The following is a 12,670-nucleotide window of genomic DNA, read 5'->3' as shown; positions in this document are numbered from 1 at the left end:
AACCTTATCGCTCTCTACAACTACCTGAAAGGAGGTTGTAGTGAGGTGGGTGTTGGCCTCATCTCCCCAGTGATAAGTGATAGGATGAGAGGAAATGGCCTCAAGCTGCACCAGGGGACATTTAGATTGGATATTAGGAAAAATTTCTTCACCAAAATGGTTGTCAGGGATTGGAACAGGCTGCCCAGAGAGGTGGTGTAGTAGCCATCCCTGGAGGTATTTAAAAGACATTTGGATGTGGTGCTCAGGGACACAGTTTAGTGGTGGACTTTGTAATGCTAGGTTAACCGTTGGACTGAATGATTTTAAAGGTCTTTTCCAACCTAAATGATTCTATGACTCTGATTTTATGGTAACATTATTACTACATGAAAAGGAGATATCGCACAATCCACCAGGAAAATTACTGGTTCCTTACACACATTTGCATATCAAAGCATTCGTAACAGTCTTGTGTACCAAACACATCGGAGGATTAATTCCTTCTCCATGGACCTGTACCTTTTCTTGTTACATCAGAATAAGCCAGTGGGGAACACATTCAAAACCAACATAAATATAACAAATCAAAGCCAACACAACCTGTCAGAAATGAACTTTGTATCTCCAATTCAGTCAAGCAAATAACCAAAGCTATTTATCTCAATGGAACAACACTGGTGCTAGAGTCTCTAACAGTCGTACCACTTCAAAGGTGCATGTCTGGACCCAAAAAACCACTTCTGAAGTCCAGAGATATCTTGGAATTTGAGTGGAGCCTGATTCTCACTAATGAAACCATGTTCCTTGAAGAGCTATCACAGACATGGGCATTTAAAGCCACTCAAAAGGACAGAGAAATCCAATGTATTTGCATATTACATAGTCCCTTTTTACACACCTCAGTTTTCATTTTGGGATCTGATCGGACTTTAGGATCAGACTAGGGTCTGATACTCATTTACACGCCAATAGTGGAAAATGGCCTCATAATGGGCATCATCGTAATTGGAGTATAACCAAACAAACTCAAGGATAAAAGAGGTCAATTCCCAAAGATTTACATTCATGTTATCAACTCTCTCTGCTCTCAGAAACAACAAAAACTTGAAAGTAACACTGATGAAAGAAACTTTTTTCTTGCATAAATGGTACTAAAAACATACAGAAATCAGTAGAAAATTATAACTACTTTAAACCAAGCTGTAGAATTTTATGGTAAGGATATAATTTTCTGCTAAGTTTTATGGATGTGCCCAGAAATAAAACACCAGGCCTCTATTGAGTTTTATAGGGCTTTTCTGTAAGAATTACAAACAGTGGTATTCAAACAATACTTGTGGATCAGTCTGCCAGCAGCCCTGAAGCAAAAACTGCATTGCATAAACCAGGCATTGAATAATTTGGGATAATGAACAAATTCATACAAAGTCAGTGGCTGTTTGTCAGTAATCTGTGAACAGACAAAGCGGTAAATTCATTGAATAAAAAACTCCTGGCTGTGAATAGTTCACCCAACTTTACTGCTTTGCCTTTAAGGGACTGCCTGAAGGGCTTATAACTCTACAGCATTCTTGCCAGGTAATTTGTGCAGCATTTTTTAGCAACAGTTAAATGAAAAAGCCCTTATGGGAAAACTCAATGAATTTAATAGAGATGAAATCAATATGGTTCTGCAGAAATTACTCTAAAACCTTCAGTTAGATCCTCTCCCCCAGTCTCAGCCCCTTTACAGTGCATAGTACGGTCAAAGCAGCGTAAGAGAATCCTAAAGTGGTGATTACTACTGCAGGGAAAATCTCCAGGGAAAGCACTTCTGAGACCCTACCAGAGCTTGTTTTGCAACTGGAAGAAGAGGACAGCATGAAACTGAGGTGGGAGGCAGTTCTTAGAACAGCCCAAGGATGCTGATGCAGCTTAGTTAGGAACCGAATTATGCCAAGAACCTCTCCAGTAGCTTAGTACAAGGAAAGCTTAAATGCTTTTCAACTTAGCATTTGAGACAGTGTCCTTTCTCTGGAACAGTCAAGTATCCCACAGAATTAATATGGGAATTCTATCTGAAGTAGGGGACCACAGCCGATTTAATATTCCCACAGAAAAGCTGGCCTTCCTGGCTAAATTCAGTAAAATACTGCCTTCTGCCACTCCCTTTTGCTAACACCTCCTTCACTTAGTAGGAAGCTAAATACAGGGAATCCAGCGATATGGAAAGCAGGACAAAGCCAACTCTTTCCCAGATGGATAGACATGTCCTGAAAATCCCAAGTGAGGCCCATGAAATGAAAGTAACCACAGCCAACATTGATGAAGTCTCATGAATACAGGGAGATCCTAACAAATTTCCCTCCAGGAACAAATGCCTCAGAACAAAGGTGTCTGGGGTGATGAGAATAACATTAGTAGTATTTTTACCCTACTCTGCACTGGTATTAGCTGAGATGACATGACGATGTACACCTATCACCATCCCCTGTATTCAGCTTCCACAGGGCTGAAAGAAGAAGTCAGACAGTAAGTCCAACAGATGGAAAGACAGCGTCACACCTAAGAACTCCTGATTTTAACTATAAGTACACCTTCCTCTCTTCCTGGGACACCATGTGGAAAAATGCATTAAATTTGGCAAGATACTCTGGTTACCGTGGGAAGTACAGCAGCACCTTAGACACAGGTGGCAGACAAGATCAGAAGACTCCATCTGCAAACAGTTATTTAACTTCATGGAAAAATATTTAATTTTTGTCCCTTAAATTTTACATGTTCTCCTGATTAGCTTTCTAAAGCTTAGTTTTAGTATCCAAGTTCACCTAAGATGATGACCAAGGGAATAAAGGGTAGCTGAAATCAACACGCTCTGAGAGCTGTTTAGATCTTGTAGTTTTGTTTAGTACTGAACACATTCATTAAAGTACAGTTACCACAATAATAAATGTAGATATCACTAATTACAATACAAGATTTTAAATGCAATTTGAGTGTCTCCAGTGGCTTTTGAAATGGTGTAATACCACAGCCAATTCAAATTTAATGAAAACTATCAGTTTTAGTTCACATTTACAGCTAAAAACCTAAAATAATCCAAACTTCACGGCCATTCTATAACTCTATTCCAAATACTCATATTAGGCACAGGGAAAGTCTGAATATTTGTTTTGATAAATAACTTCATTTATCTTTTTGCCCATCCATGCTTACATGTCATCTTATTCTTTACTTAGCTTAGAGTGGAAAAATGCACACACTTCCCTTTACTTAAGGGATGTACATGCATTTTTTTTTCCACTCAGTGCTTAAAGAATTGGACAAAGAAATCCCACTGGTAATTACAACATGTAATCTTATCTGAGGTTCAATCTGTTGCACTAAAAATCTCCCTCGTGACATCTAAAAGAGTAGACAGATATAATGGAAGATTTCTGGAGTCTGTTCTGCTGTCCTACATCACTGAAGCCAACAGCAACAGGACTGGGCTCAGAAAATTACCTTAAGCCTCTGAGCATATAGCTTTGGCTTTTAACAGAGTCCATGAAAACTGACTCGTTCTTCTGCCCTTTTGAAATTCCCAGCCCGCATCCCTATTTTCAAGAAGGATTATTTTATTTTATACAGTGGTAGTATTTAGAGGCCCCAGAAGAGATCAGGGCCCCACTGTACTAGACACTGAGCAAGCACACAGCAGAAGGCCTGTGCTCTGGAAACCTGACAGAGGGGAAGCAGAGGCACAAGGAAGTAAAGTAGTTTGCTCAAGATCACAAAACACATCATTAACAGGCCAAGACCTTCTGGTTCTCCACAAGGTTAAGGAACTAAAGATCCCCAACGTGAGATGAACTCTTAGCACAGACAAAAAATGATACTTTCTTTTTAACATTCATATAGCAAAGTGTCCCTCACCCGCCTGTAAAAACACAATATACTGAATACTGTCAGACACAAGACACCAGTCTACAATACCCACAGCTCTGATCCTCTATGGAAGTGCTGATACTCCATCTAGCCTTCAAAATGAAGGCAGATTTCAGGATCAGGTACCTACCAAAGAACTTCTGCATGCATTAGCAAATAGTGCCTGTCTTTGGTTCATCTTCACTACATCATACCCAGTCCTCTTCAGGCATTATAAATATTACTACCAATTTGCTATTTTCCTGGAAAGGAAACTTGCACCAGCTCTCAAAAAACAGATGTGTCCCCATTAAGATTATAGAAATAATAGTACTGGGAATGGGAAGAGACCTGAGACAGTGCAAAGAAAGGAGACTGGGATTTCAGCCTCCCAGGTGCTATATGACTTGACTGCCTCAAATGGCTATCCTCCTTTGCTCAGTATGACATCACAGCCCAAAGAAAGCACAAAATATGTTTCAAGGTACAAGTATTCTCCATAGCTCCAAAGAAATGCTGTTCTCTGAAATTTGAACAGGAAAAGGCCCTACAAGTGGGAGCAGTTGTACTTAATAATCTGCCAGGTCAATTATTACAGCCTTTGCTAAGAGATTTTGGAGTTCCAAATGACAGAGCAGTGGAGGACCTGTACTAGCTTGGCTCCAGCCTGTAGCTTTGGTTGGCCTTTTGTTAAACACCATTCAGTCCCAGTTGGGATTTAAAAGGCTGCACAGAAAAGTCCAGGCTGGCTTCAAAGCTCTTATCTTTGGTAAAATGTGGTCAACATACTAGACATTTATGAATAGTTTACAACTTCAGTTCTTAGGTATGCCTTCTAGAAAACGTAGTGTGTGGTTAAAGTTGTTAAGATATTTATGCCTTAATGCAGTGTTCATTCTAGCACAGAACTAGGCCAGAAATAGAGCTACATCATTGTGGCACAACTGGATGATTAAACCCAAACTAAAAGGTACTTTTGACCAAAAGATGAACATTGATCAAGTGTGTCATTCATGAAGTAACAAGCATCCTAAAATGTTCCCTTTCTAATGCCACATTAAATGCACTTCAACCCAACTGCAAGAACCACTGTAAGACTTAGTTCTTTCCCAGAAATTGTAAGATTTCCAGTAAGAACAGGGCATTCTTCAAAGTATTGATTTTTCTCAGAACCATGTATCTGTTCCACCTTCATCATGTTATCAGGCAAGTGCAATGAAGGCACAAGAGGTGTGGTGGTAGTTGTGCCACAGAAAATTTACCAAGACTAAGTGTAATCCAGGATGAGAGGGGTAAGGTACAGGAACTCACTTTAGAAATTATACAAGAAAAAAAACACACTGTGATTAGGAGGGCAGAGTGCATGCACGTGCACACAAAGGGATCACAACAAGGCACTAACTGCTGGCACACAGCCAGCACCTGGGGGCCAAACTACAACCTCACCTGCTTGCTTACATCCTTTAGGCATGGAATTTAGGCTCACTTTCTCATGGCTTCACGTTATGTCAATCTTGCTTGACCAATAATGCTATTTAAACATCAACCCTAATGCATCAATGCCACCACTCAGCATTAAGGGACTTGCCATTGTCACAATTCTCAGTGATATGCTGCTGTCATGGACAACGACCACTACAACATCATAAGCAGAGGGAGAAAAAGCCTCAGAAGACGGCCCATGCTCAATGTACAATATCTAACATTTTAAATAACCTGAGCTGCACAGACTTCAGCTGGCACTCTGGGCAGCAGCTAAGCACCTCCCTGGATCAGTACCTGAGACTGTTCTAGCATTCTCCTGGCAGCCCTTGAAGCTAATTCCCATCTCCCACTCACTCAAAATTACAGGCAGTGAAATCAGCACAGATGAGCCATCACAGGACTGGCAACTGAAAAGTTCCCTGGATTAAAACATCGGAACAGATTGGAATAAGCATTAGAATAGCAGCTTGCCAGCATAAAGAGTTAAAAGCTGACTTTCTAAAGACAATTATACCCATCTGATACAACTTAAGAACGAAACTATTTTATTTTAAAAAAAATCTTTTTTTTAAATTCTGCTAGTGGTGACTAACGGCTCCATTCTACTTGCCTGATTGCACCCTACCTGCTCAGTGAGCACGCTGAAATCAAAACTTCACTTATGTCCAGTGAGCTTAGTCTGGCATCAGAAGTAACATTTTATTGGAATTTGGATGTGAAAGATCGATCCTCTCAAGTATCCTTTTAACATTGGTTTGGCCACTATCACTGGCATTTTTTTTAAAGGATTTTGAGTCTAGAACCAAAGCTGTTTATTATTCTGACATGAGAGCCTCCAAGCAGAGTTGATACAGTACAAACCCTTGGGCTGAGCAAGCTGAAAAGGCTCACATTCGCTTGTCAGAGAGGAGGAAAATGACACTCTGACAAATGCCATCAAACAACAGACTCATACTACAGCAGAGATCGTTTCTTTGGTCAAGAGAATCACAGCCTGAAAACCTGTAAAAACCAACACTCTGCACTGTCACTTACAAATTGTGGTAACAGTTTAACACTGAACTGCTGCTGAACTTATTTTCTTGTAATAGCTGGCAACAGTTTTGAATTTTCATTCATGTACAATTTCAGTGGATGCGAAAACTTTTATTTAAAAATACTCAAATATTTAAGTAGTCAACGTAAAACAGCACCAAAGGAGAGATTGGGAAAAAGCCACACCAAACACAGGGTGCAGTTTAGGTCTAAAACAACTGCTTAGAAGATGGGAAACCTGCCTCAAATAGAGAGAGGAGTTGAACCTGGATATTGCATAAAATCCAGAAAAGATACTAGGATGTTAGGATAAAAGGAAGGACATCATCACCTTCTGGTGCCACAGCTTCCCATTTCACTTTTTCCCCTGAGCTCAAGGCGATATTGGGATGCAGTATGTGTGCCTGTGATCTATTCAGGCACTCTGATAACTGGCACCTTCTGAAAGCCAGTTTCTAAAGGAGATGAGATCTTCCCAAAAGAAACAAGTAAGCCCCCAACTCAGTAAGCTGTTGTGAAAAGTTACATTAAAGAAATGGCGTATTCTATTTTGAGAAAACATAAGTTACACATAGGAGGGGGAAAGGAGATGGATTAGACTGAAAGGTGCCTTCAACATTTGGCACTTGGCAGTGGCTCCTGCCCTCACATCACAGATCAGTGCTATTGGTGATGCACTGAACTGTCCACTCAAAAGAGGACACACAGTCCCCCGGGTCATGATTGATGGTGTAACGCAAGTTGTGTTTAGAAAGCATGTACCCATGTTTATATGATGGTTACTTGGAAACCATGTGCCAATGGCTATTTTTTAATTTACATGTACAATCTCACAGAAGCATTTCTACCACATTAAAGACAGCATACAGTGTTTCACACTGTGGCTTCTGGTTCCACTCTAATGATGTCAAAGTCATATGTTTACATTTACTTGAGAGCCTGCCAGTTCCAAGAGCACTACAGAAATTTGTCACAGGATGCTGCTTTGACGCCACTTCAGCGTACCTTTAGAACCATCACTCTGTTGGCTTTTTTTCTAAGCTTTCTAGCTGTAGAAAGATTGAACTGAATAATGCATTTTGCTGGTTAGCTGACATGGAGCTAAAGAAGGTGACTAAAGCATTTAAAGATTCACTAAGTCACAGTGACACACAGAGGAAGAACGCAACCGGTGAGGCTGCAATGCTGGGTTACAAAACAACTCAATCTAGTGTAAATCATTCGTCCTTCCAAAAAGTTCTGCAATGGCCACATGCCATCTCGAAAAGCTTTCTGGATTACTACTGAATTTATTTCTGGTTTTGGACCCAGTTATGCAATCTTGAGACACCTACAAAGAAGAGTTAAAAGCAATACAAGATTAACACCAATACCAAAAAACCACGGCTCCAGTTGCACTAATTCTGATTATTATACCTACAAAAACCCGCACAGTTTTCACACTGGGCAGAAAGTTTACAGCAACTTAAGTTCCGTCAAACAAGTAGTGGACGTGAATCTCAGAACAAGTGTCTCTACCAAAAGCTCCCCTTCCCTTGGCTTTCAGGTAGTCCAGTCTAGGAGTTACTGGTCACATCAGTCTCCTGCCATACACAAGGGCCAGCATTTAGGGAAAGAGTCAGTGTCATGTGTAAACACAGATGCTTTCCAAACAGATTATTCATGTCAAATGAATTCTACAACTGCATTTGATTTTCTTTAAAACCAGGAATTCTGATTTTTCCAGAATAACTGCAAATTAAAATGTCATCTGCCCCATACTCAGTTCTGTTACAACTTCTTTCCTCATCACTGTTCTATGAGCAATGGTCCCAGTAATTCTCAAAATTAACTTTGCAAACTTTCTTTGTATTTAAAAAGCCTTTAGGAGAAACTCCTAATAGCAAAATTGCTCCAAGCAGTCTTACCCTAGCAAAGACACTGGTATCATTAGTGATGGAGAAACCACAAGATATCTAATTACGTGTGTACACTTGTTGTGATAGTTTCAGATTTCTTTGGTTTACAAACACGGACTCTTTATGATATGTTGGAACTCTTACTTCTGGACCAAACTGAGATGAGGAAATAATATATGACAATATTGCATCATCAAACTACAGGTTGCATTTTTGTACAACAGTTTAATTGGGACTTTCATCAAAGATCCACAGAATACTCAATTAATGGGAAAATTTAGCTCTTTTCTTGTCCAAAAAAGGGTCAACAGTAAATTTCACCCCAATTCTCTGCTAGCTTCCTATCCACTGCCAGTTATAGACCAGACTTTTGATGATGATGTATAAATACACAAATTGCCAGAAGCCCAGCTGCATCCATTCTTTCTCCCAAGATGGCAGCTACAGTCAGCCAGGCCAGTCTAATACTGTATCTCACATTTTAACACCACAGAGTGAGAAAAAGGCTGTTCTTGTTTAAGAGCCCCAACCCCACCTTTTACTAGCACCTACAGCCTGCTGTGTCCCAAGGTTAGCCACTGCATCACAGACATGCAACATTATTAAAGTAGGCATGTTAACTTTAGCTGGAGGTTGGCAGGGAACCATCTAGTTTCTGGTTATTTCTGTTGAACTTTTGAATGTGCATGTGCCCTCTTAGTACCAGAACAGTCACAGAAGCTTGAGGTTTTGTGTTTGGTTCTTGCAAACCCAAATGCCTCAGCAATATGAAAATGCATACGCAACTTTACAGATGCTACAGTCACTCACCTTCTGGACTGAAAGGCAGCTGTACCTTAAAGAGGGCAAACAACACTAAATAAATTACTAAGACAGGACGTAAAAATACTGCATTGTAGCTGCTGTCACTAATCACCTCAGAATCACTATTGCAACATCTAATAAAAACTATAGGTGATCTTTGGACAGATTGCTGCTACCCAAAATTAAATCTGGCCAGTGAGTACTCTCTACTCAGTAAAGAGTATTATAGATGTTTCAATAGTCTAAGTGAAGAGAACATCAGTATTTCACCTCATAAAAGAGAAGTATAAAAAACACCTTGAATTATTTATTGGAAAACGCTGACCAAATTTTGCGCAGCCTCCCAAAGAATCTAAAATGCAAGGTGCCAACTTATAACAGAAATGATGCAGCTATCAAAGTGAAAAGTTTTAAAATGCAGTTCCATGGCTTGGGCTACTCCTTTATTATTGTCTGAAAACACCTTTTACAGACGGATATCATATGAAGATGGTCAAGTTCTTTCTTATTCTTACAAAGGACAGTCTACACTTGAGCTAAACATAAGGCTCAGTTGTAACAGAAACTGGATAGTCAGTCCCCTTCAGATTATGCCCATTTTCACACTTCTGGAGCCCAGTGTTGCCATACAAGTTAATCACAAGCACAGCCCTCACAATCAGTAACAGTAGTAACTTCAGTATGATCTTAGAGGTCTTTTCCAACCTGTATGATTCTATGATTCAGCCACCAGTAGAGTCATCCTCTAAACTCTTACTGCTTCAGTGGGAATTTCCTATCAAGGCAGGACTGTGGAACATGAGGATGCATGGCACAGCATCCTCCCTGTGATGCACAACTCTTTTTACTGTATATTCACAGCAGACCACACAAAGCATCGTATTAGGTCACCAAAAACTCAAGAATACTACTGATAAGCTGACATGCCTGTTCTGACTAAACTTTACCCACTGGAATAACTGGGGTAGCAGGGGAGTGGCTACCTTAGAGGTGATAAGGCAAATGTACTAGAGCAGATTCACGTGCCAGTCTGAAAGCTTCTGAGTGGAAGGTTAAAAAGCCCAGGTAGCAGTGTGCTCACAATTCAGATTTTGCTTAACTATTTCAGTACAAGGAAAATTAAGATAATATAAAAAGTTAATTTTCATGAAGTTCTGTATAAACTTTCTGAAATTACCAAATAAAGTGCCTGTACAGCTTCTGCCTTACAACTGAACCAAGGTTATTATCAATTTGCGCTTGATATAAGAAAGTGATTTTCATGTACTTACATCTGCTCTCAGAAGGAAGAGAAAATGGTTTGTGAAGTTTCCATTAGCATACAAAAGCAGCAACATCTGCTGGGAGTTTTAAGAGCCTCATTGCTGTCACTTAATCAGCACCACAGGCTACAGTTGGCCACCTCTGCCCTCGTCAGCACTCCAGGTATGGTTTCAAGAGATGAGGGGATAATTTGACCACACAACAGTTCCTGCAAGGCTTCTGTATCTATAAAAAGACATTCTACTCCTACTTAGCTGAGGAGAGGCAATCCACCTATGCTGATTCCTCCTTGCATAGACCTGTAAATAGTATCGTAGCTGAAGACATTAATCTTTTCATGCGGTATGTGACCTAAGTGAAGTGGCATTTTAACAAGCAAGATACAAAACCTAACAGCGAGTTCACATCAATGTGCTGTAGCTGTAGCACCATCTAGAGGATCCGAGCTAGAAATTCCTCACACAATGGGCAAAAAAACCTGGGAACCTGCTTTCAGGAGTCGTAAAAAAAAAAAAAATCTTTACACAAAAAAAAATATTTTGAGCGAGTCTTCATTCTATCATTTCTCTACAGATTAATTTAAACTGTTTCATACGTGCCTACATGACACAGTTTTTCTTCAATACTTTCTCAGTTTATGATATTTGGATTCATGGAGGTAACAAAAAATTAGAACAAATAAAACTATCAACAGTCGGACTGGGTAAGATCTCGATCTCATCCACTCTAGGTCACAGGCTTGCTACAAGACCTTGTACTTTTTTCAGGTGGAGAAAGGCAGGGCCTTCCCGACAGTTTTGTTCATAACCTTACAAGGATGATTTAACTTTACTCTGTTTTCCTTAATTTTCACCTTTTTAAAGGAGGTCTCTTAATAAAACCAAAGCCAAATTTCAATCAGGAGAAGGGAAGAGGCTTTTAACTGAATAATAGAGATCATGTATTTTATTATACTTCACACATAGGAGGTGCTGACAACAACTGATTGCTCACTGCAGAACTATGAAAAGAGGAGGAGATGGACAGGTACAGCCCTGGAGCCCCACTGATTATTTTTCCAGCCACAGACACCCCAAACCTCACTGACTACTTTCAGCTTGGCACACTCTCCCCCATAACTTAACCCTGCTACTGCCACAAAACACCACCTTTGCTCCTGAAGCCTTCTGGGGATAGTAAAGTTCAAGCCTTTTGTTACTTCTACAAAACTCTGAGCCAACTCCTCAGAGACTGAAGGACCAAGAATTAACTGAGAATATTCACAGTGTGATCACTCCACAGCATTTGTGAGCAAGAAATCCAAACTGTAGCTCCCGTGCATTGGTTGATGTGTGACTGACCAGCGGTGTGATTTGTAGTGACATATCTGCATTAAAAACTCAAACTTTTATACACCTGAACACAGTTTGTATTTCTCTTTCTCTCAGTACTGTGTCAAAATAATAATGTAATACCAAATAATCAGTCATTTATTTTAGATAGTTGTAAGGGCTGTGTGCGAAGAATGGACTCTAAGCTTTCAGCTACTGTGCCACATTATCTGCTTCTACAAGATCTCCTTGGAGACTATTTGGCTACAAATTAAAGCCTAAAGGAAAAAACTAGAAGAACCAACTGTATGGTCATCAACAGCACCACCAATGGCCATGCATGGGTTCATTCCACTTTACAGGCCAACAAAACTGAAAACTTCTGGAGATATCCTACAGCATGGGCAAGAGAGCTACCATAATAGCTGGCAGACCCTTACAGTTACTTGTAATCACAATTGCTGGTTATAAAAAGCAAGGTTCTTCCTGAATTGAATTGATTTATGCCATCTCATAATGGCTGGCAGCAAATCAAGATTGTTTACAGCACTTCAGTGTAGCTCAAGTCCCTCAGTGTATCCCACAGCGTGCTTCAATGCCCTCCCTTCCTCTTCCTGGGTCTCCACGTTCAAGCAGCAAGGAAGGAATGAAATTCTCATGTACTTACCCGCAAAATCCTCTTCCTATTTTCCATGTGGAGAATTACACCTTCTGTCATAGCTTAAAAAAAAAAAACAACTTTTAAGTATTTTCCAACTTTCAGTTGATTTTTCCCTCAATCTTTACAATAAATGCAGAAATTAGTTCAAACACCAGACTACAAGTACAAACACCTGAAGTTTAAGCTTCTCCCTTCCTACTTTTACCAACAAATGTTTAAACTTATTCACATAGATAAGCATTTGCAAGATTCCAGTCCTAGATTATGAGGTGTTTCTGGTTCTCAAGCAGTATCACTCTGTTGCTAATACTGCATTCACTACTGTATATCAAAAGAAAAATTATGTT

At 39.9% G+C, this 12,670-nt stretch overlaps 1 long non-coding RNA gene across 1 annotated transcript in view; it reads right to left on the bottom strand.

The window, feature by feature from the left end:
- Positions 1 to 12,387, bottom strand: part of LOC142060733 (uncharacterized) — a 176,988-nt gene extending 164,601 nt beyond the window's left edge. The window contains exon 1 of the long non-coding RNA XR_012661896.1: positions 12,330 to 12,387. This is a non-coding gene — a long non-coding RNA (uncharacterized LOC142060733). The remainder of the gene's footprint in view (positions 1 to 12,329) is intronic.
- Between the last annotated feature and the right edge of the window lie 283 nt (positions 12,388 to 12,670).

The sequence above is a fragment of the Phalacrocorax aristotelis genome, chromosome 8 (assembly GCF_949628215.1).
Source record: "Phalacrocorax aristotelis chromosome 8, bGulAri2.1, whole genome shotgun sequence".
Classification (NCBI taxonomy): domain Eukaryota; kingdom Metazoa; phylum Chordata; class Aves; order Suliformes; family Phalacrocoracidae; genus Phalacrocorax; species Phalacrocorax aristotelis.
Note: the sequence above shows the minus strand (reverse complement) of the source record. Positions and strands in the feature narration are given on the sequence as shown.